Below are 23,751 nucleotides of genomic sequence, written 5' to 3'. Positions count from 1 at the left end.
TTTCTTTTGTTTAATTCTCTAGTGAGATTTAAAGAATTGCTCATAGAAATCATAGAGAGGTCAGAGAAGCAATGCAAGGTCAACAGGTTTTAATAGACGATTAAGAGGAAAAGGATATTACTATGAGATGGATGATAATCAAAATAACCAGTAGCCTCTTACACCTCCTACTCCTCCTACTATGTATGACTATGCTAAACCCACACTGATTGGGGCTCAATCGAGTATCGTCAAACCGAATGTTGCTGTAAAAAATTTTGAGATTAAGTTGAACACAATTTAGATGGTGTAACAGTATGTTCAGTTTGATGGGTTGCAAGATGAAGATCCAAATGCTCATTCAGCTAACTTTCTGGAGATCTGTGGCACATTCAAGATTAATGGTGTTACTGATGATGCCACGCGCTTACGGTTGTTCCCATTTTCTTTGAGGAGTATGGCAAAACAGTGGTTGAATTCACTTTCATGGGGTTCCATCACTACTTGGGCTCAGATGACTAAGAAGTTTTTGTTGAAATATTTTCCACCAGCTAAAATAGCTGAGTTGAGGAATGACATCTCTTCTTCTGTTCAATTTGATATTGAGACACTTTGCGATACATGAGAAAAATTTAAGAATTTGTTGAGAAGGTGTCCTCATCATGGACTACTTTTGTGGCTCCAAGTTCAAACTTTTTACAATGGTTTGAATCTCTCAACTAGATAGATAATTGATGCAATAGTTGAGGGAACATTGAATAAAAAAACACCTGAGGCAACCTAAGAGTTTATTGAGGAGATGAAACTAAATAATTTTCAGTGGCAAGTTACATGAGTAAAACCTGGCAAAACAATTGGAGTTTTTAACATTGATGCAGTTTTTAAGTTAGCAAGTGAGGTTGAAGCACTTGGTAAGAAAATTGATGGTTTGAGTTTGGCTAAACAGGTGAATCCGATAATGCAATGCGATGCGACTGGAGTGAGGATGATTAATCTAGGATGTTTGCCTTTCAAGTCTAACACGGAGCATGAGCAAGTCAACTTTATAGGTAAAAATTTGAAACCTTAGAATAACCTCTATAGTAATAATTATAATCCAACAATCATTCGAATTTCTCTTGGGGTGGTCAAGGAAATCAAAGGTCACAACCCCTTCAAGTTTTTAGTAACCTTATCAGCAAGGAAAAAAGCTGAATCTGGAAGAGATGTTAACAAAATTCATTTCAGTTTCAAAAACTAGATTCCATAATGCTGAGACAACTTTGAGGAATCAGCATGCATCTATTCAGGGCCTCGACAATTATATTAGTCAACTTACAAAATTGGTTTCGGAGAGACAGTAAGACAGTTTACCTAGTAAAAATGAAACCAACCTAAAGGAGCAAGTCCACACAATCACTGTACGAAGCATGAAAGGATTAGTCAAGCCTAAAAAGAAGCTTAATCTAGACGCTAATGACAAAAGTAATGAGGTTGAGGAATACAAAAAAGAGCATAAGTCGGTGGTTAGTGAATACAAACCACCAATTTCATATCCGACAAAAGTGAAGAAAGACCGCATGAATGAACAATATGTTAAATTTATTGAACTTTTAAAAAATTGCATATTAACTTACCTTTTGTTGAAGCCCTTTCGCAGATGCCAAAGTATACAAAGTTTTTAAGGAGCTGTTAACAAATAAAAGGAAGTTAGATGACGTGTCCACTATGAAGCTCAATGAGGACTGTTTGACCATTTTCCAAAACAAACTACCCACCATGGTAGGTTAAATGTAGAAAAAAACTTTGGCTGATTTGGGTGCTAGTATAAACCTTATGCCTTATAAAATGTTCAAACAACTTGGTCTCGGGGAGCCAAAATCCACTAGGATGAGTATACAACACCCCAGACCTTTTTTCAGTAATAATAAAAAATAAGTGTACTAAGCACGCAAAAATAATTAAAATTAAATAAAAAACACACTTAGGTTACCTTTCGAGAAGCGCTAATTTAGAGTCTAAGCGCTTATTTAGTGTTACTTCAATGGTTTCGTATGAGAATACGTTCTGTACCACAAATGGATTCGACCCTCTTAACTTAAGCTCTGCAGGGAATATTTGTAGATCTAACTTGTCTAACAACTCCAAATTTGAATTGGTTTTTCCTTTTTAAATGAACATCATGGCGTTGCTTTGTTACTCATTTGTACTTTCTCAGTTTCTCATAAACCTTTGCTCACCACTCATCTAATTCATCGAGTTGCACCATTCGTTCTCTACTTATCCCTTGATTTCTATCATCGTGAACATGATACATGTAACGACCCATTTTTTTAGTAATGTCAGAAACAGTGGTTTTGGGACCACTATTCTGACGAGAGAGTAAATATTTTAATATTTATTTAAGGTCTATGGGATTATATTAGAGTCGTATTAAAGTTTTGTTTAGAAATTTTAAAGTTTACATAGTTAATTAGGTAAAAAGGACTAAATTATAATAGAAGCAAAAGTTGAATTCTATTAATTTAATGGGTTATTTGGCTATGGAAAGGAAATTTGGTAATTATACCATACATGTTGATAGTGGACAAATTTGAACATGTTTATGCTAGTATTTAAGTTATAACATAAGGGCAAAAGAGTAATTAATTAAATAAGCATGAAATAAATAAAACAAAGGCTATCATCTTCTTTCTTTTTGCTTGTTCAACTGAAAACACCATTGCAGGGGGAGAAAAGCTTTGATTTTTGTTAATTCACTTGCATGGCATGTATTCAAGTCCCGTTTTTAGTAGTTTTTATGTTTTTGAGCTCGTTTTAGCTTAAACTACTTAGCCCGAGGGTTAATTTGAAAAAAACCTGTTTAAGGTTGAGGGATATGCCATGAATGAAATTGATGTGTTTGTGATGTTAATTGATAGTTTATTAATTTTGATTGTTAAATGACCATGATTTGTTAAGTGAATTTTTATGAATATAAGGTTTAGGGATTAAATTGCTTAATTGAAGATTTACATGTATATTGTATGAAATAATGGAAAAATATAGATTATTTAAGCTTAGGGAAGAATCAAATGATTAAATTTGAAGTTATGAGCTTAAGGACTAAGTTTTGAAAGAGTTAAAATAGGAGGGGTAATTTTGTAATTTTATGATAATATGAATTATAAATTGAATTGAATACTTTAGGTTATTTGAAGTACTTAATTGAATAAAATTATCTATTTAGATCAAGATAAGTAACAACCAGACTTAAATCGGTGAAAAACAAAAGCTTTGGAATAGCCTTCAACTCTACTTTTGGCGACTATAGTTATCAAGGTAAGTTCGTATAAATCATAATCTTATTAATAATATTTTTATTGATTATCTATTATATTATGTTAGTTGTAAAATGACTTGAAAATATATATATTAATGGTTTGAATAATTGACAGATAAATAATCCTGTTTGAACCTTAAGAATTCTTAGGATACGAATGACATGTCATTAAGGATTTTATGTTTTGGGTACAGGTCTTGCATGTCCTACCGATGGCTGAGCTCCTACATTTGTTGTGGATTCTTCACAACTCGTGTGAGTAGCATCGTGTAGCTAACAGTCTAACCCACAACTCGTGTGAGTAGGCACATTTCATAGCTCGTGTGAGCACTATTGAAAAGGCACACTATGTGTGAGCATTCCCAAGTATCCAATGTAATTCTAGATGGTTCAACAGGTAAGTAAAGGATAATGGTAAGGCATGTATACAAATAGATAATTGTTCATAATCTTATTAAAGGAAAATTTAATGAATGACAATGAATTGAAGGGAACTAAATGATTATGTGATAGAATGATATATATATATATGGAAATTTACTTATGGTATGATTGAACTTATAAATATCATGTATGAACTTACTAACTTGTGAGTTTGGTGATGTATATAGGAGTTTATTTAGCTTATGGGCATGGTAATGATGTTATGCATATTTTATAAATTGAGCTTAAGAAGGGTAAGTTATGTTTGAGTTTATACGAGCTTACTAAGCACTAATTGCTTATGTAGTTATTTTCCTTTGTTTCTAGATTATCGGAAGCTCGATCGGTAGGAAGCTTGTTGGAGTTCTATCACACTATCCAACAATCACTTTGGTAGTTTTTTAGCTATTTTGGCCAAGGTTATAAATGGCATGTAGAGGACTTTTTATAATGGTAGTTTTTGAATGTGCTAATGATCAATTTGGTATGATTATGCCTTTGGAGTCTACATTTTGTTTGTTGGACTTATAATGCTTTGGTAAGTTTATGTCTTTTGGTCATTTCTAAGTACTTTTTAATATATGGTCCTTTTGGTATGTTTATTATGAAAAGTGAATGGTTATAATTGATGTTATTAGGTAGCTAAATTTACTAGGTTTTGTGCTTGAGATGTGGCAATATAGCTTTGTTTTGGTTGAAGTTGTTTTGGTATAAATGAGGTGCCTTTGAATGATATATTGGTTAGGAGAATAGGTTGATTGAATTGGTATGTTTATATGTGTTTGAAAGGTGTTTAGGTCTATTGAATGTATGCACAAATGGAGTGGATGATTGGGCAAGTTTTGGACTTAAAATGGTTTATTTATAGGGTCAAATTATAGAGCACACGGCCTGGGACACGGGCTGTCACACGGTCGTGTGTGCTACACGACCATGTGTCACTTATTATTTCAGGTGTGAGTATCACATGGCCTAAGACTCGTTTGTGTGTATCAAGTCAGTGAGTTACACGGTCTAGCACATGGCCTATGACATGACCGCGTGACACAAGTTAGGGAGTTACACGGTTTGGCATACGGTCTACGACACGGTTGGGTGACCCAAGTCAGTCAGTTACACGGTTTAAGACACAGGCTAGGACACGATCGTGTGTCTTATTGTTTGAACATTACACGATCTCGGCTATGTCACACGGCCGTGTGACCCCTGTTTTCAAAATTTTTAACTTTTTCGCAAAATTTTCTGAATTGTTTTAACTTAGTCTTGAATTGATTCCGAACTATTTTTAGGGCCTTGAAGGCTCGATTTAAGGCCCAATTGTATAAGTTTTCTAGGTTTGTAATGAGTTTTAGGTAATTAATATTATGATCTATTTTGAAGGTAATTGTTCTAATTTGTATGGTAATACAAAGTAACCCTAATCCAATGATAGAGATGACTTAGGGGTGTTATAATACGATTCTAACAGGTCTTCGTGAGTTATTTCCTACAATGAGTGTTGAGCCACATGATTACTGACATTAATAGAATAACTAGTATTATTTTGCTCATTAGAAGCTCTAACAAAATCACGTCCTTAAAGAGTAGCCTTTTCATCACCTACCCTCAGCACAAGTTCACCATTACCTACATCAATAATAGTTCTAGTAGTGGCTAAAAAGGGTCGACCTAAGATCATGGGTACCTCAATATCCTCATCCATGTCCAATATAACAAAATTACTGGGGAATATAAATTTATATACTTTAACAAGTACATCCTCAATGATACCCCTAGGATACTTAATTGATCTATCAGCTAATTGAATACTCATCCTGGTGGGTTTTGGTTCTCTGAGACCAAGTTGTTCAAACATTTAATGAGGCATTAAATTTATACTAGCATCCAAGTCAGCCAATGTTTTTTCTACATTGAAGCTACCAATCAAATAAGGCATAGTAAAACTCCCTGGATCTTTAAGCTTTGTGGGTAGTTTGTTTTGGAGAATGGTCACACAATCCTCATTGATCTCCACAATTGCCAAGTCGTCTAACTTCCTTTTATTTGTTAATAGCTCCTTTAAAAATTTTGTATACTTTGACATCTGTGAAAGAGCTTCAACAAAAGGTAAGTTAATATGCAATTTTTTCAAAAAGTTCAAAAAATTTACCATATTGTTCGTTCACGCGGTCTTTCTTCACTGCTGCCGGATATGGAATTCGGGATTTGTATTCTCTGACCACCGGCTTATGCTCTTTCTTGCTTTCCTCAACCCCATCATTTTTCTCAACAGCTTCTAGATTCAACTTCTTTTCAGGCTCAACTAGCCCTTCCACACTTCGAACAGTGATTGTGTGGACTTGCTCCTTTGGGTTAGTTTCTGTGTTACTAGGTAAGCTACCTTGCTGTCTTTCCGAAACTAGTTTAGCGAGCTATCCAATCTGGTTTCAAGCTCTTGAATTGATGCTTGCTAATTTTTCAAAGTTGTTTCAGTGTTCTGAAATCTAGTTTCAGACACCAAAATAAATTTAGCTAATATCTTCTCAAGGTTTGGTTTCTTTTCTTGCTGATAAGGTTGCTGAAAACTTGGAGGGGGTTGTGACCTTTGATTTCCTTGATCGCACCAAGAAAAATTTGGATGATTCCTCCATCCTGGATTATAATTATTACTATAAGGGTTATTTTGAGGTCTAAAATTATTTTACCCATAAAGTCGACTTGCTCATGCTTCATGTTAGGCTTGAAAGGTGAATATTCTGAATTAATCATCCCCACTTTAGTCGCATGCATTGCTTTACCAAATTCCCATATTTACTGCAACTCAAACCATCAATATTTTTACTCAGTGCTTCAAATTGACTTGCCGATATAGCAACTACATCCATATTAAAAACTCTGGTTGCCTTGATCGATTTTGTTCTCATGACTTGCCACTGATAGTTATTCAGTGCTATCTTTTCAATAAATTATTGGGTTGCCTCAGGTTGTTTTTATTTAATGTTTCGTTAGCTACTACATTAATCATCTGTCTAGTCAAAGGATTCAAATCATTGTAAAAGGTTTGAACTTATAACCACAAAGGTAACCCATGATGAGGGCACCTTCTTAAAAGATCCTTAAATCTCTCCCATGCATCATATAGTGTCTCAAGCTCAATTTGGGCAAATGGAGAGATGTCGTTCCTCAACTTAGCTATTTTATCTGGTGGAAAATATTTCAATAAAAAATTCTCAATAACCTGATCCTAAGTTGTGATAGAACCCTGTAGAAGTGAATTCAACCACTGTTTTGCCTTGCTCTTCAAAGAGAATGGGAACAACCATAAGCGTATGGCATCATCAGTAATGCTATTAATCTTAAATGTGTCACAAATCTTTAGAAAGCTAGCCAAATAAGCATTCAGACCTTCATCTTGCAACCGATCAAACTGAACATATTGTTGCACCATTTGAATTACGTTCGGCTTGATCTCAAAATTATTTGCAACATCTATCGGTCTGACAATACTCAATTCAACCCCAATCAGAGTAGGCTTCATATGATCATTCATAGTCTGAGAAGTAGGATGTGCAGGAGGTTGTTGATTATTTTGATTATATTCCATCTCTTCAATAATATCCTTTTGCTCTTGATCCTCTATTAAAATTTGTTGATCTTTCCTTGCTTCTCTAACTTTTCTCTGATTTCTGTGAGTAGTCTTTTCAATCTCACTATTAAAAATTAACAGTTCCAATGGGTTGCCTTTAGTCATAGACAAAAAGAACCTGTCAGAATCTGTAACACCTCTAACTAGTCTCCGTCGCTGGATTAGGGTTAGGGAGTATTACAATACAAACTTAACAATTAACTTCAAAAGAAAGCAATTATGCAATTTAAATAACAACACTCAATACATCAATAAAATTAATGAATAAATACAATTATGGCCTTAATCTGAGCCTACGGGGCTCTAAAAAATAGTTTGGAAATGTTCAGCGGTCATTTTGAAACAAAATAGAAATTTTTGGAAAAAGTTGAAAATTTGGGAAACAGGGATCACATAGCCGTGTCCAGGCTGTTTGACAGAGCACAGACCGTGTGAGCATTTGAAGTCAGGACACACGGTCATGTCCTAGCCCATGTGTCTGCTAGTGTGAGTATTTGAAATAGGGCCATAGGGCCAGGTCAATGTCGTGTCGCTGGCCGTGTCCCAGATCGTGTGACAAACTATTTTGGAACACACGGTCTTGTGGTTTGACCGTGCGTGACACACTCATGTCTCAGGCCGTGTGTACCTAAAATTTGCTTTTAAAACATGACATTTCTACATCAATTCCTTAGGTGCCAAGCTAAACAATAATCAACTATAAACATGCTTTCAAACACCTATAATTGAGTATAAAACATACATATTTCCTACAATTTAGGTGCCTAACAAATGGTGCCCTCATTGACACCACAAAACATATACATATACACTAATCATTCATCTAAAACATCATTAACATATCAAACTTGTTCCATCCAAAATAATCCTTTCAAAGTACTAAATACCATATCACCAACACAAGGCAACGAAATATGTTCACATTATAAGTTAACCATCTTATAACTACTTCATACATTTTATAACCATAAAATTTACCAAATCCAAAACAATGCCTACCAACCAAAAGCATAACATTTCCATACCATAAAAGACCACCAAAATAGAAACATAACCAAAACTATCATATTATAACCTAAGTACTTTCCAAAACCTACAAAAAGATCATTCACCAACATTTGAAGTCAGGATCGTTGCTGGATACTGAGTTGATAGAAGATCTACTAGGTACCTAACCTACGCACGAGAAAACAAACGTACACTGAGTATAGCTCAGTGGTGCTTCCATAATTTGAATAATTAAATGTGGTACAAATTATTCAATTACACAACTAAAAATGCAATTCAAGTAATGAAAAGAAACATATATATATATATTACTTTATTCATCTTTTGAAACTTAATAATCAATTCAAACATAAGAAATTTCAAGTATCATCACATTTCCATATTATATATCCAATATAAATTGTGCAAAATTCACATCCAAATTTATTTCTATTGCCATATCCAATTTCATTACTTTTTTTTAATTCCCCCTATTAACATGACTCGGACTCGGACTCGGACTCGGATACGCGGATCCAACCAACACACCAAATTTTGGCTCCCAGAACCTGACGGAATAATCCATAGAAACAAATTGAGCCCTGCGCTAGCGGATAAAATGACAAACGGGGTGCCTAGCACTCCCCGACACGTAGTCGTAAAACCCTTAACTCTTCTTATATTAGGGCATGCCAATTATACCCGACCCTGGCGGAATAGTTAATAGGGTAACAATGTTCTCAATTCAATTTGTAATCTCATTTCATATCATGAATTCATGTATATAATCAACCATCTCATTTTCATATTAATCCAATCTAGAGCCGGCCCGAAGTCCCGCCCGAAAAGTGGGAGGGTTTGGGTAAAAATATTGGTTCGAAAAATGGGCTTGGGCAAAAAAAATAAGGCTTGTTTAAAAAACGGGCCAGGCCTCGGGTAAGGATTTTTTTGCCTAAGCTCGGCCCGGTTCAGCCTGACTCAAATATATAGAAAAAACTATTTTTTTACTATTCTTGCTATTTTATATGTATTTTTTTGCTATTTTTTTGTTTTTTTTTCAATATTTTGCTACAATTTCACTACTATGTTGTTACTATTTTGTTGTTATTGTTTGGATATTGTATAACTTTTGTTTTATTATTAATTTTGTTTCTATTTTAGATGCATTTGATTGTTAAGTTGCACCTATCTTAGTGTTATTTAGGTATATATATTTTAATTTATTTTCAATTTGTTGGGAAACATTTATTTTAATATTTTTAGTATTTTTGATTTATTATATTTTTTTAAAAATAATATAAAAAATTAATATTGATAGGCCGAACCCGGGACTAGCAAGCGAGCCTAAATTTTTGGTTAGAACCAGCCCAGGCAATGGGCACATCTAATCCAATCTCACATACAATATATAACATTTTTACAATTATGCAATTTAATACATTGCCACTAATAATCATTCAATCATCTCATTTCAATTCAAATCACACTAAATCAACTTTGTATCTTACCTTGTAACTCACCATAAAATGCAATGTTCAATGCAACAATTAAAATGATTCGGAATATAGAAACACACACTGTAATTTTTGAGCTACTTGTCGACAACCTTGCCTTTTCATTTCTTACTAGAGGATTTCAGTTCGGCATTAGCTACGAATTAAATAAATGTTGTAAATTAACATTTCACAAGCCAATTCATATTTAATTACAAAATTGATATTACTTTTGCATAAATTCCAATTTAATCTTCCAAACATTAGGCCAAATTTACCTAGAGTCCCTATAGGACTTCTCAATTCTCAATTAAACCCCTAATTTCAATTTTTAGACAAATTAGTCCTTTTTGTATACGATTAACAATTGACCTTACAAAATAATCTCATTTCATAACCAACCTTAAAATCTATCAAAACAACATCATGAATTTAAATTCCTCTACAATGGCAACTTCTGTAAATCTTAAAAATTCTAAAAATTCTAATATGAGTAAGCTAGCTCATAATCTTAAGGTTCCAAAAACATAAATTTTATTTAAAGAGGATCAAGTAAGCTAACCAATTTGAACTTCAAGGATTAAGAAAAAAACAATGGCTGAATAATGCTCCTCTCCTACTCAATTTCGGCATGCAAAGAGATGAGTTTAAAGTTTTGTTTCTCTTAACCCCACTATGCTATTTGTTTCTCCTTTATATTATTATTTCATTTTTTACTTTTGTTTTAACATACGTTATTAATTTAGTATATAATATAATTACATATAATATATAATATCATTCATAATTATACACTATTAAGAACTTATATAAATGATGGTCTATTTATTTAATAAGTCCCTCAATCTAGTTCCACCTTGTAATGTAATATTAACCTCTACTTTTACCACCTAAGTGATTTAGTCCCTGTATTTAATTTAAACACTTATTCAACGAAAAATTTCTATCCGAAAATTCAATTAGCTTCTTAAATAATTTTATAAATATTTAATAAAAATATTTACAAACCCGATTTATAAGAACAGAATCCCGAAAATACACTTCGTGACACTATTGACTTTCGGGTCGTTATAGAATCAAACAAAAGAAAAAAACTTAAATGTAAAAATTAAATTAAAAAAAGTATCAAAATTAAAATAAAAAATTACTAAATTAATAGAAATAAATTTTTCCTAATATTTTAGTCCCCGGCAATGACACCAAAAACTTGATGCGTCGTGAACTAATTAAAAATTTGACTAAGGCAAGTGCACACATCAATTAATAGTATAGCTACGCTGAGCAAAGATATTATTCCCATGAAGACTAAAATACTAGTACTTACTATCTTTCTATTATTTAACCGAATAAATCAAGTGATGTATTAAAAACTAAAATTAACTAAATTAATTAACTAACTAACGAATACGAAAAAGAACAAAACATAAAAATAATCGATTAACAACCAATATGCAAAACAATACCTCGGAAATAATTCACCTAGATTTCATCTGTCACTATCAATCTAAATTACGCAATTTCTTTACTTAATATCTTGATTTGTAGGTATCCCTAAATTATGCTAATATCCCTTTTGAGAGTAAGAACAACTAACTCTAGGTTGATAATTGAAATTTCTTTCTAATTAAAACCCCTATTACCGTATTAACTCAACCTATGTATTCCCTATTAAATTTGACTCTAATCCGATAGATTTATGTCGTCCTATTTCTAGGATTGCATGCAACTCCACTCAATTATGCAAGATCTACTCTAAAACAGGGTCTATTCCTCATCTGATTTAAGCACATCAAACATGAATCAATAATCTAGAAATATCAAACCAAGAATTAAGCACACGTAATTGAGAACAAGATCTAAGAATTTATTGCGTAAAATATAAAGCGAACGATAGAATCCATCATATGGTTCATCTCCCTAGGTATTTAGAAAATTAGTTCATGCTTGAAAATAAAACTATTCAAAACACAGTATAACCGAAAGAAACAAAGAAACTCATGATAATATTCTAAAAAATCAAATGTGAATATTCAATCTTGACGGAAATATACTTCAGAATCGACTTCAATGGTTTTTTTGAGTTATTTTCTTGAGTATTCTATGACAATTCCCTCCTATCTTCTTATTTTTGTCATATATACATCTTAGAATGCCTGAAAAACCTAAAAAAAAATGCTATTTCCTGTATTTTAGGGTGAAGATTTTTGAAATCGACATGGCTTACATGATCGTGTTTATGAAACGGTTGTGTGGAAGGGGTTCGCCTGTGTGGCTCTTGTAGCTTGCTCCAACTTTTTGATTTTCGCTCCTTTTGCTGCCAAATGCTCTCCTAAGTATAAAAACATGAATTTAAAGGGTTATGAGCATAAAATTCACCATTAACATTGAATAATCACCCAAAATCACATTAAGAATGGGATGAAAACATGTAACTTTTAGCAGTTATCAAGTATCCTAGGGGAATTATTGAAGATGTACTTGTTAAAGTCGATAAATTTATATCCTCTGTTGATTTTGTTATATTGGACATGGATAAGGATATTGAGGTAGCCATGATATTAGGTTGACCCTTTTTAGCCACTGTTAGAACTATTATTGATGTTGGTAATGGTGAATTTGTGCTGAGGGTAGGTGATGAAGAGGTTACTCTTCAAGCACGTGATTTTGTGAGAGTTTCTAGTGAGGGAGATGATACTACTGATTCTGTTAATATTAATAATCATGTGACTCAACATTCTTTACAGGAAATCACTCACAAATACATGTTAAAATTGTATCCTTTTCAAGGTGATCAAAATCAAGGGACGAGTGGAGAACTAATGGTGCAACTTGATGAATTACATGAATGACAAACAAAGGTTAATGAGAACCCAAGAATGCACAAAAATATAACAAAGCAATGCCATGGTGTGCACGTAAATAGGACGAACCAAATTAGAGTTGCAGATAAAGTGCTACTAGACAATTTAGTTCCTCGAATGTTCCCTGTAGAGCTTAAGTCAAGATGGTCGAACCCATTTGTGTTACAAAATGTATTCTCATACAAAATCATTAAGGTAACAAACTCTATTTACGACACATTCGAGGTAAAAATTCATTGACTCAAACTCTATTTTAGTGGTGATATTGATAATGAAAGAAAGGAGCTCTGGCTTCAAAATTCGACTTAACTGTGAGCATGACAAGGGAAGCTGAGCTTAGACTTTAAATAAGCGCTCATCGGGAGGCAACCCGAGCATGTTTTTTTTATATTTTATTTTAATTATGTTGTGTGTTTAGTACACTTATTTTTTTATTATTACTTAAAAAATTTCAAAAAAAAAAAGAAAGGAAAAATTGAAAAAAATTAATTTTTTTTAAAATGGTCCACATTGTCTAGGGTAAACCACATGGCCTGAATGGTCAGGTGTGTCACAGGTTGTGTGAACATTGGAGTTAATTTTTCAAGACTATTTTTTGACCCATACGGTTTGAGTAGAGGCACACTGCTTGGAGACACACCCGTGTAGCCCTCACGCCCATATAAACAGGCGTGGGAGAAGCGAACGACAATAGCACATGGTCTAGGTGATTATACACGGCTTGGCCAGACGACCATGTGGGGCGCATGGCCGTGTCACAGGCTTTGTGAACTAGAGCAATTTTTAAAATTTTTTAATAGGCCACAATGCCTTAGAGAGATACACAGCCTGACTACACGACCATGTGACCCACATGGTACGCAACTTTGCCCGAGCCTCATCCTCTGCATACTCTGGGTAAAACTGTGCTTTGAACTCACATCGAAACTCCTACCATGTTTCAACTTCGGTCCCACCAGTTCTCACATCAGTGGACCTACGACGCCACCACAACAAAGCAACGTCAGATAAATACATTGCAGCAGTAGTTACCTTAGTGACATCCTCAATGATGCCTTTGGCATAGAAGTATTGCTCGATTGCACATGGTCGTGTACCATTTTTTCCTTGAAAGCTAGTTTTTTTTTTGTTTTTTTATTTTCTTCTTTTGTTTCCTTCCTACCCCAACCAAAGTTATTTCATTTAGTTTATGTTTTATTTATGTTTTATTTTTATTTTTATTTGTACTTGTACTTGTATTTTTATTGTTATTTGTTTTTATTTTACTTTTCAGACTTATATGTTTTATTTTATTATGCACTTTTTTGTCGGATGTTTTTCTATTTATTTTTTCGTCATTTTATCTTATCTTATTTTTATTTATTTTCATATTAGTGTGCTCGGAAATATGTACTTCATTTAGAATCTCTTACGATTCCAGATTTCATCATTCAGCCGAATTCATCCAAATTTAGGGTAGTTTCAGTTCTCTCTTCGTTTTGATATTTTTCTTATTGATTTATATTTGTTTGTACATTGAAAGCAATGTACATCTTAAGTGTGTGGAGGATTTTATATGCTTATGCGATATAGCCCCTGAATTGTTGTTTATGTTTGAGTCATTTTCTCATACTTATCATTAAAGTTAATTTTCTTTAATTTGGAGTTTTTGGTGATTCTGTTTTGGAATAATTTGTGGATTTTTGTGCATTGGTTTATTTATACTTTAAGACACAAAAGATTTAAGTAGGATAAGTCATTTTTCAAAACTATTATTTTAAGTCGTCTCCCTGAATTGAAACAGTATCTTGAAATTTTAAATTTACAAGTTTGAAATCAAAACCATAATTTTTTTGTGAGCTTTTGAGCCTATAGAGCATACATTTTATTTTGTGCTCATTTTGTTTTTGGTTGCTAGTATGTCAACTTGATCTGTTATTCTAGAACTTGCTTCGGTTATACATGTCGAAGCCACATTATGATTTGATAAATTGAGATGATAAAGACGGTTAGGATTTAACCCACCTAACCTTTAAATAGATTACCTGTTGTTTTAACCTCTAGTAAACCTCGTTGATCCTAACATATTTTTTTCTAACCCATTAATGTTAACCCGCAACCCACATTAATGATGTAAATCATTTTTTTATTGACTTCCTTTTTGTCGAGATTTGATTTGGTTAGTTGCCTGACTATGTTTTATTATTTGTATTGCTGAATTTTACTTTACTCTCTCTAAAAAAAAGAGAAAAATAATAAAAAAGAAAAAAATATATAAAATTTTGATTTAGCTTGAATCGTTAGTTTTATATTCTATTGAAAAACTCGTTCATTCTTTATTTACTGTTGATGTATATTCTTTTAATTCAACAACTGATTTTTTTTCTAGTTTGGTAACTTATCAACTCGACTCTCGATTGTAACCAACTTTTTTGACCTTTTCTACACCCATAACCTAAGCTTCATTACAACCTTGCAACGACCTCTTGATAGGTGTGTCATCTCATCTTTTATAATGGTGGAGATTTGATTTTCAAGCAAGCCTATGGTAATAACATTTCTCGTTCGACTATTGAGTGTATATTACTTGAACCTTAAACACTTTAATGCTTTGAGTGATTCTTAGTGAGTGTGTTCATTCTTGTTAAGTTTGAATTTCAGGTAATTATTTAGATAGGGGAGACGCTTTTGATTTTATGCTTTAAAAATTCCTTCTTGAATTGCTTGCATTATTTAGTGTCATTTTAGTTTGAATTTCCAATGCATGATTATTTGTAAATTATCCTAAGACATTATTGATGAAAACAATTAATTGAGAGAAGTTAACTTGAATGTGGGTTGAGGATTTTGCTTGAGGACATGCAAATGCTTAAGTGTGGGAATATTTGATAAGTGCTAAGAGTAACATGTTTTAATCTCATTCTTAATGCGTTTTTGGATAATTATTTGATGTTAGTTATGAATTTTATGCTCCTAATCCTTTAAATTAATTTTTTATGCTTAATAAAGAATTTAGGAGCAAAACGAGCAAAAATTGGAAAATTAGAGCAAACTATAGGAGCCATACAGGCTGACCCATTTCACACAGCCTAAACTGTGTCAATTTCGTAAGTTTTCACCCTAAACTGCAGGAAATCACGTTTTTAGGTTTTTTGAGCATTTTAAGATGTATATATGACAAAAATAAGAAGATAGGAGGAAGCCATCATAGAACACTTAAGAAAACAACTCCAAAAACACAATTGAAGCCGATTCTGAAGTAGAATTCCGTCAAGATTGAAGATTCACATTTGATTTCTTAGTAAAACATCATGAGTTTCTTTGTTTCTTGTGGTTATACTATATTTTGGATGTTTTTAATTCCTAGCATGAACTAATTTTCTAAATACCCAGGAGAGATGAACCTTATGATGAATTCTGTCATTTAATTTTTATTTTACGCAATAAATACTTAGATCTTATTTTCAATTATGTGTGCTTAATTCTTGGTTTGATATTTTCTAGATTATTGAACCATGTTTGATGTACTTAAATCAGAGGAGGAATAGACCCTGTTTAAGAGTAGATCTTGTGTAATTGAGTGGATTTGCATGCAATCCTAGAAATAGGATGACATAAATCTACTGGATTAGAGTTAAATCTAATAGGGTAATCCATAGATCGAGTAAATGCGATAATAGAGGTTTTAATTAGAAAGAAATTTCAATTAATCAACCTAGATTTAGTTGCTCTTACTCTCGAAAGAGATATTAACACAATTTAGGAATTTCTACGAATCAAGATATTTAGTAAAGAAATTGCGTAATTTAGATTGATAGTGATAGATGAAATCGAGGTGAATTCTTTCCTGGATATTGTCTCGCTTCTTGGTTGTTAATCAATTATTTTCTTGAATTGTTCTTTGTTGTGTTCGTTAGTTAATTAATTTAGTTAATTTTAGTTTTAATCAATCACTAAATTTATTCATTTAAATAATAGAAATTCAGTAATTATTAGTACTTCTAGTCTTCGTAGAAACGATATCTTGCTCACCGTAACTATACTATTAATTGATAGGAGCATCTGCCTTAGTAAAATTTTTAGCTGGTTCTGTGGACATCGTTGCCATTATGGAATCTTAAAGCTTTTGGTAGCAAAAGGACTAGAGTTGAAATTGCTAGTTTTAAACATAAGGACTAAAATGTAAATATTTCAAAATTGGTATGAAATTTGTATTCTTATTGATTACATGGGGCTATAGAAGGATGAATTTGAGATATATTTCAAAATCGAAGCTCAAAATTGAAAGTTATGGTAATTTTTGTTTTAGGGCCTAAATTGAATAGAATGAAAAATTTTAGGGGCATTCAAATAATGAAATTGAGCTGATATATGCTTATAATAGGATGGAATAAGAGGGTTGGAATTGATAAATTGAATTATTATATAGATCGAGAGTTGAACCCAACCAAATATAATCCGGAAAAAGGAAAAATTATTGATTAGTCCTTGAAGATTTAGTTGTTTGCTATTTTTACTAGGTAAGTTCATACGATATGTTTTTCTTAAATTGTTATACATTTAAAATTATAATCGTAAATATGTTTAATTGAAATTTGCATTATTTACGATTTGGTAAAAAAAAAGGTTAGATACGGACTAAATCATAAGAAATGACAAATTGACTGATAAATTGAATATAAGGAATTGCAATATGAGATTGATTACTTGAATTGGATCAAGTTGACATCATTATTTTGATTTCTGAGATAGAGGACTAAATTGAATAGAACTAAAAATAGTATAAATTGATGAAACTGTGAAATTGGTTTAATGTTGTAATGGATAATGCTATGCTATGTATTAAATGATGTCTTGATTGATGGATTGAGGATAATGAGATTGATAAAATAAGGATCGAACTATAAAGAAATTTGATTACTAGTTACCCTATTAACTATTCAGGCAGAGTTAGATATAGTTGGCATACTATAGGATAGATAGCGTACATATTACTTTAACTACGTGTGGATGAGTGCTAGGCACAAAATTTACTTTTAGTTATACTGATGAGACACTGGGTGCAAAACATATTGATGAGTACTAGGCGCAAACTATTTACTTCGGCATTGCCCGATGAGGCACTGGTTACCAAATTAGTCTTTTGGTTGGATCCATGTATCTGTTCAAGTCCGAGTAAGGTTAATAGGGGTATAAAAATGTAAATGGGATAAATGATATATGGATTGAGTTGATAATTTGATTTGATGATATAAATACATATTGTGATTTATGAAAGATCATGCGAACTTATTATACGAGCCCGGAGGGCCGAGATGGTAATGTGACGAATTAATGATTTTGATTCAGAATTCGTATAATGAAACAAAATAGTGAATGATATTATATTGAATTTTGATGTATCGTTGATAATATATGGAAAATGATATGGAATTGAATAAATGTTGATTATAAATGTTTGAGAATGTTATATGCTTCAATTATTATACGATGCGATATATGTTGATACTTACCTTGTTGATCCGTGGTTGCCATGTTTAGACATACTCGTAAATCTAGTTTCTTATCGAATTAAGTTGTAATTTGAGGTAAGTTGTTGGTTAAGTACTTGTGAACTTACTAAGCATTTGTAATGCTTACCTTGTTGTTTCCCTTTCCCTATAGGTTGCTAACTTACAGAACGTGTCAAGCGGATTGTCGAGAAGCTCACATTATCACGATATCAGTTCGGTAGCTCTTTTGATCATTTTATGTCTAATTATGTGGCATGTACATAGGGTTAATATAAATGTTTATCTTGGTTCGTTGATTTTGGCTTGAGTCTTGATGAATCCTTAATCTTGGTTTGGTAATGGCTATATGAAATTGTGTATTTGATGATGGTTGTTCATGTATCACTTGAATGTCACATTTTGGTAGTCTTTTCACATGATTATGATGTTAGAATGAGATGTTAATACAACTATAAATGGTGAGAAAGTTACATATTAGAAATGATAAGTTTAAGGCTTGTAACACCCCGAATTTTAGGCCTAGAAGAAATAGGTTTTTGAACAAGGGAACAGTCAGGAGACTGCACATAAATATTTAGTTGTGCAAGGAAGTGACATAAATGAATGTCTGCTTCAATGGTTAAGTGATTTAAGAGTGTTTGGAAGTGTTTGAGAAGTTAGGGGTTCAAGCCTTGGCTTATGCAAAATTTTTATTTTTACTCATAAATGAATCTGGACATTGGCATATAGGCCTTATAAATAATAGTGCTTGTTTTATTATACAAAAAGAGCTTGTGGTCAAGTGGCAAGGTAGCGTGTTGTGTATTTGTGAGGTCTAAGGTTTAAGTCTTGGGTTGCGCAATGGAGTATTTATTTTGTTGCTTAAGCTGTGTAGGTAGTGGAGTTGGATTGAAACACAACTAAGGGGGAGTTTGAATGGAGTTGTTGGGGGAGTTGAGGAGAAATCGGTGGAGTGATTCAAGGAGGGATAAGGGGAGAGATTTTAGGAGAAAATTAAGCGAAGTGAGGGGAGAATGGAGGCGTGCCGAAAATGAACTTGTTACCCAGGAAAATTCGGCTAAGGGGCATAATGCACATTTTTGTTTTACTTTTCATGCCGGTTTTGTATGGTTTTCCACTGCTGCCGATTTACTTTTCTAACTTTTCCTTGCTTTCATCTTTTCCTTTCTTTTTCTAGTTGTCGAATCTTCTTTTCTTTTGGGGGCCGACCGTGTGTCTCGAATTTCGTAGTTTGTTTCTCTTTCGCATTTGGTAAGGGTAATAGTATAGAGTTACCTTATTACCTGTTGATTAAGTGCTTACCTAGTTTCGGTTGGTGCCTTGGAATTGTTCAAAGGGTTGAAGGTTTGTGATTGCATTTGGATAGGCGAACTTCCTTCTTCACTCAATCAAAAGTTATGGTAAGTAACGGTTATGATCACTTGTGTTTATTCAATGGTTTAACTGTGTAAGTGATTAATTGGAGATTGTTGGCTAAGTCTAGGTTTCCAAGGCGTGGGAGGTTTCTCGGCAAATAGAATCCAGGTGTGTGATCACACCCTTTTAACTGTAAATCGACGAAAGCTGAAAAGCCGAAAATGACGGGGTTCGAGGCCATATGAGCGTACGAACGCTCGTGTGGTAAAATGATCCCACGAAACATGGTGTTAGACTGTAGAGGCCTCCATGAGCATTTCCATGGGCTTAGGCCGTAATGGGCCATGTTGGGCCGAGATGGGTCGTGTGGGCCCCACACGAATGAAACCCACGATTTGTGGCAAATTCTGGATTGGGTTGTGTAGGTCTCATAACCATGGTGAATACTGGGCTGAACGGGCCGAACAAACGTTTGGGCCCACTGGGGCCGAGTAATGGGCCTTAGGCCCATTTACACTATTATGACCATTTAGGTTACCTGAGTCGCTCGAGGCGACTGCAGACCTTTCAAGAGGTTGATATCTACACCGAGACACCAAAATAGGTAAAATGACTAAAATACCCTCATAGGGTAGAATGATCGAAATACCCTCATAGGGTAGAATGACCGAAATACCCCCATAGGGTAGAATGATCAAAATACCCCCATAGGGTAGAATGACCAAAATATCCTCATAGGGTAGAATGATCGAAATACCCCTATAGGGTAAAATGACCGAAATACCCCCATAAGGTAGAATGACCAAAATACCCCTATAGAGTAATATGAACGAAATACCCCCATAGGGAAAATGACTGGTATACCCCTAGAAGATGAAATGACTGTTATGACCTTATGTTATATATGACTGACTTGCTCTATGATAGGTATGACTGTGATTGAGCATGACATGTTGCATACACGTATGATATTATGTCACGACATATTGCATGGGGATGGGTTGTTATATTTGGAGGAAGTGTACAGTACTGATAAGGTTGCACGGGTCGCCCAAGACGACTGTGGACCTACTGATGGTTATATGTCGTTTATTTTACTGGCAGCTTTGCTGCAATACTGTTTAGCGCTGCAACCGGTGCTAATCTTGGTGTGTCTGGCTAGGTGTGTCGATTTTATCCCCACATGGTGTGTTTGGTGGGATGGAGTGGTGTGTAGAAGCTGGATTGGGTAGGATTTCCAATTGTATATCTGCACTGATTAATGATACTACATACTGTTCACTGCATGACTGATATCTGTTACTGTTATGGGCCAAGGCCCCACTAATACTATTACTAAAATTGGGAAAAGGCTCTACTGTTTACTGGCATTGTGATGGGCTCAAGCCCAATCGTTTATTGTTACGGGAAAGGGCTTAGGCCCACACTAAACTGGACTATTTTTGTAACAGCTCGGGCCCAAACTGTATTTATCTACTATTTAATTTGATTGTTTGCTTGTTAGGGGATTACACACTGAGTTTTCATAAACTCACCCCTCTGTTTAACTATACAGGTAATCCCTAGTTGTGGGCGGGTCGGTGCTACGAGGGACTCAAAGGTGGCCACACAATTGTAGCTTATCTATATTCTTTGATATTTATTATGGGTCCCCAGATATCAATAACATGAGTGACGCTGCTACAGGCTCAGAATTTCTTTTTGATTGAGGCATGTGTTTAGAGGGATTTCATGACTTTGAAAATGACATAGATTGTAGCTTATCTCCTGACTTGTTGAGGATAGTAGAGCAAGAAGAGAAACGAATTTATCATCTGAGGAGACAATGAAGATTGTGACCTTGAGGGAACATGCATGACCTAAGAAACAAAGCAAGACATTGCTGAGTTACTTCAAGAATTCAAAGATGTCTTCGCATGGTCATACCAGGATATGTCTGGGTTAAGCATTGTCATGGCAATCTGAACAATAGCACGATATCAGAAATTTGAACTATGTTCAAGATTAATATCATGAATGGTGCAGTAAAAACTCTACCAGGGCAATGCCTCTCTCTTTAGTTTATCATGGTCGAAATTCTTTTTCTCCGGGTATTGGGTGAGTAAGTTAGATGAAGCAGAACGGATCCAATCATGATGTGATCAGGAAAAAGGCTAGAAGTTATTCATCATGGTTAGATGTACTAGAAATGAATTATGCGAGCCTATAACAAAAGGTTCATCCCAGAGAATTCCACGAGGGTGACCTAATGTTGAAGATTCTCCCTCTACAAAAAAAATATTTTGGAGGGAAACGGAGGCTAAATTGGGAAGAACCTTATGTTGTAAAGAAGATCTTTTCCAAAGGATTTTTGATTTTGAGCAAGATGGATGATAAAAACCTGCAAAGTCCTGTAAAATTGGATTCAGTCAAGAAATACTTCGCTTAAAGAAGGAGATGACCAAAATAAAAACTCGCAAAGGGTACTTTGAGTTGCAAAAAAAAAACGGAGAAACATATGTGAAAAAAATAAAAATGTAAAAATGGAGAGGCTAAGGTGAAAACCCGCAAAGGGCGCCTTGAGATCAAAGGGAATTTGAGTTGAAAACCCGAAAAGGGCGGCTCAAATATTGATTAGATTGGGGGCATACGATGATCTTGCTATACCTAAACCAATAGGAAAGAGTAGGCGATATCTTGGTACATCGACAAAGTACTGTAGATCTCCTAAACACATGTTAAACTCAAATGGTTCTTAGTTTGTACCAAGAAGTTCAAGTTGCGATATCTGAAGCACCAAGTCTTCATATTACTTGTATTGAATTTGTTTGTTCTTGAAATACTTTATTCTTTACTGTTCTTGAATACTTTTTTCTTTTCAAGACACTTACTCTCAATAAATTCATTTTCTTCTTTTATCATATTTGATAATTTATCCATTTCAAGTTATGCCCCGAATTAATTCGTTTCTTAGTCAGTATTATGATCTTTGTGTAAGCATGTTGCATTAGAATAATGATTAATGGACTAATAAACTTTCACAAAGGAAGTTTTGCATATTACTCTGGAAGTTTCTAAATAATACAGTAACCTGAAACATGACTATTGTTTAGAACACATAAAGTTTAAAAGTTGAAATGACTAAGAAGGAAAAAGTCTAAATTAAAACTGTTCTTTCGGATTTTGGTGAACGAGATAACAAGAGATCTTGTTGGTGAACAAACAAGCAATGATCGCCAAGTGATAGGAAGAAGTTCCTTTTGAAAAGAAAATTATTCATTTGTGCATAAGAATCTAGTATGACACCTTGGGAATGGTGTAAAGGACCAAATAGTTTCACGTCCTGTAATTACGAGAGGAGAGGATTGAGAAAAGCCAAATTTTTCTACCCTTGGGTCACAGTGGAAGAAATATGGTACAAATTTTGTGTCCCAGTGGATTGAGCTTTGAAGTTCACAGTGGGGGCAATTTGATTAAGTGTTTCTTTGGAGATTCCAGCCGAGCAAAAAGGCATTGTAGCACGTCAGCGATAAAACCTTAATAAACTTTGAGTAATGATAACTTGAGTGATAATGAGGGATCATTCTCGAAAAAATGAAATTCAAATGTCATTCATACACGTCTAGTTAGGAGCATTTGATTCATTCTGATCATGACATCCTAATCACTAGGCATAATTAGGTTCATGAATTGAATTATAGAGGTCATGGTCCTCAGAGAACAAACCGGTGAAACTCTAGCCTTATCTCCCTGAGCAGTAGTGGAATAGGTTGAAAATAGCAGATCTTGCCTTCCTGTACTGGCAGTGAAGCAGATCGAAGACACTAGTCTTATCGCCTCGACGTTGCAATGGAAAAGATTGAAGCCACAATGGCGAATCTTATTTCTCTGGCATTGTAGCGGAGCAGATTGAAGCCACGACGGCGAATCTTATCTCCCTGGCATTAAGGCTTGGATTAGCTGAAGTGGAGCGATTGGAGCTGTGGGCAGCGAATCCTATCTCTTTGGCATTACAGTGGAGTAGATTGAAAGCTGCAATGGCGAATCTTACTCCCCTGGCGATGTAGTGGAACAGATTGAAGCTACGACGGGGAATCTTGTTTCCCCAACATTGCAATTAAAAAGACTGAAGCTGCAACGGCGAATCTTACTCCCCTGGAAGTGTAGTGGAACAGGTTGAAGCTACGACGGCGAATCTTGTTTCCAGTTAAACAGATTGAAGATGGCGAATCTTATCTCCTTGAAGTTGCAGTGG

General features: G+C 34.1%; 1 non-coding gene across 1 annotated transcript; it reads left to right on the top strand.

Moving 5' to 3' along the window:
- Positions 1-6,765: 6,765 nt before the first annotated feature.
- Positions 6,766-6,872, top strand: LOC121222772 (small nucleolar RNA R71). The gene has a single exon (XR_005920143.1). It is a non-coding gene; the product is annotated as a small nucleolar RNA R71 (small nucleolar RNA).
- Positions 6,873-23,751: the final 16,879 nt, after the last annotated feature.

Source organism: Gossypium hirsutum, chromosome D10, assembly GCF_007990345.1.
Source record: "Gossypium hirsutum isolate 1008001.06 chromosome D10, Gossypium_hirsutum_v2.1, whole genome shotgun sequence".
Taxonomy (NCBI): Eukaryota; Viridiplantae; Streptophyta; class Magnoliopsida; order Malvales; family Malvaceae; genus Gossypium; species Gossypium hirsutum.
This window is presented reverse-complemented; position numbering and strand designations above follow the sequence as displayed.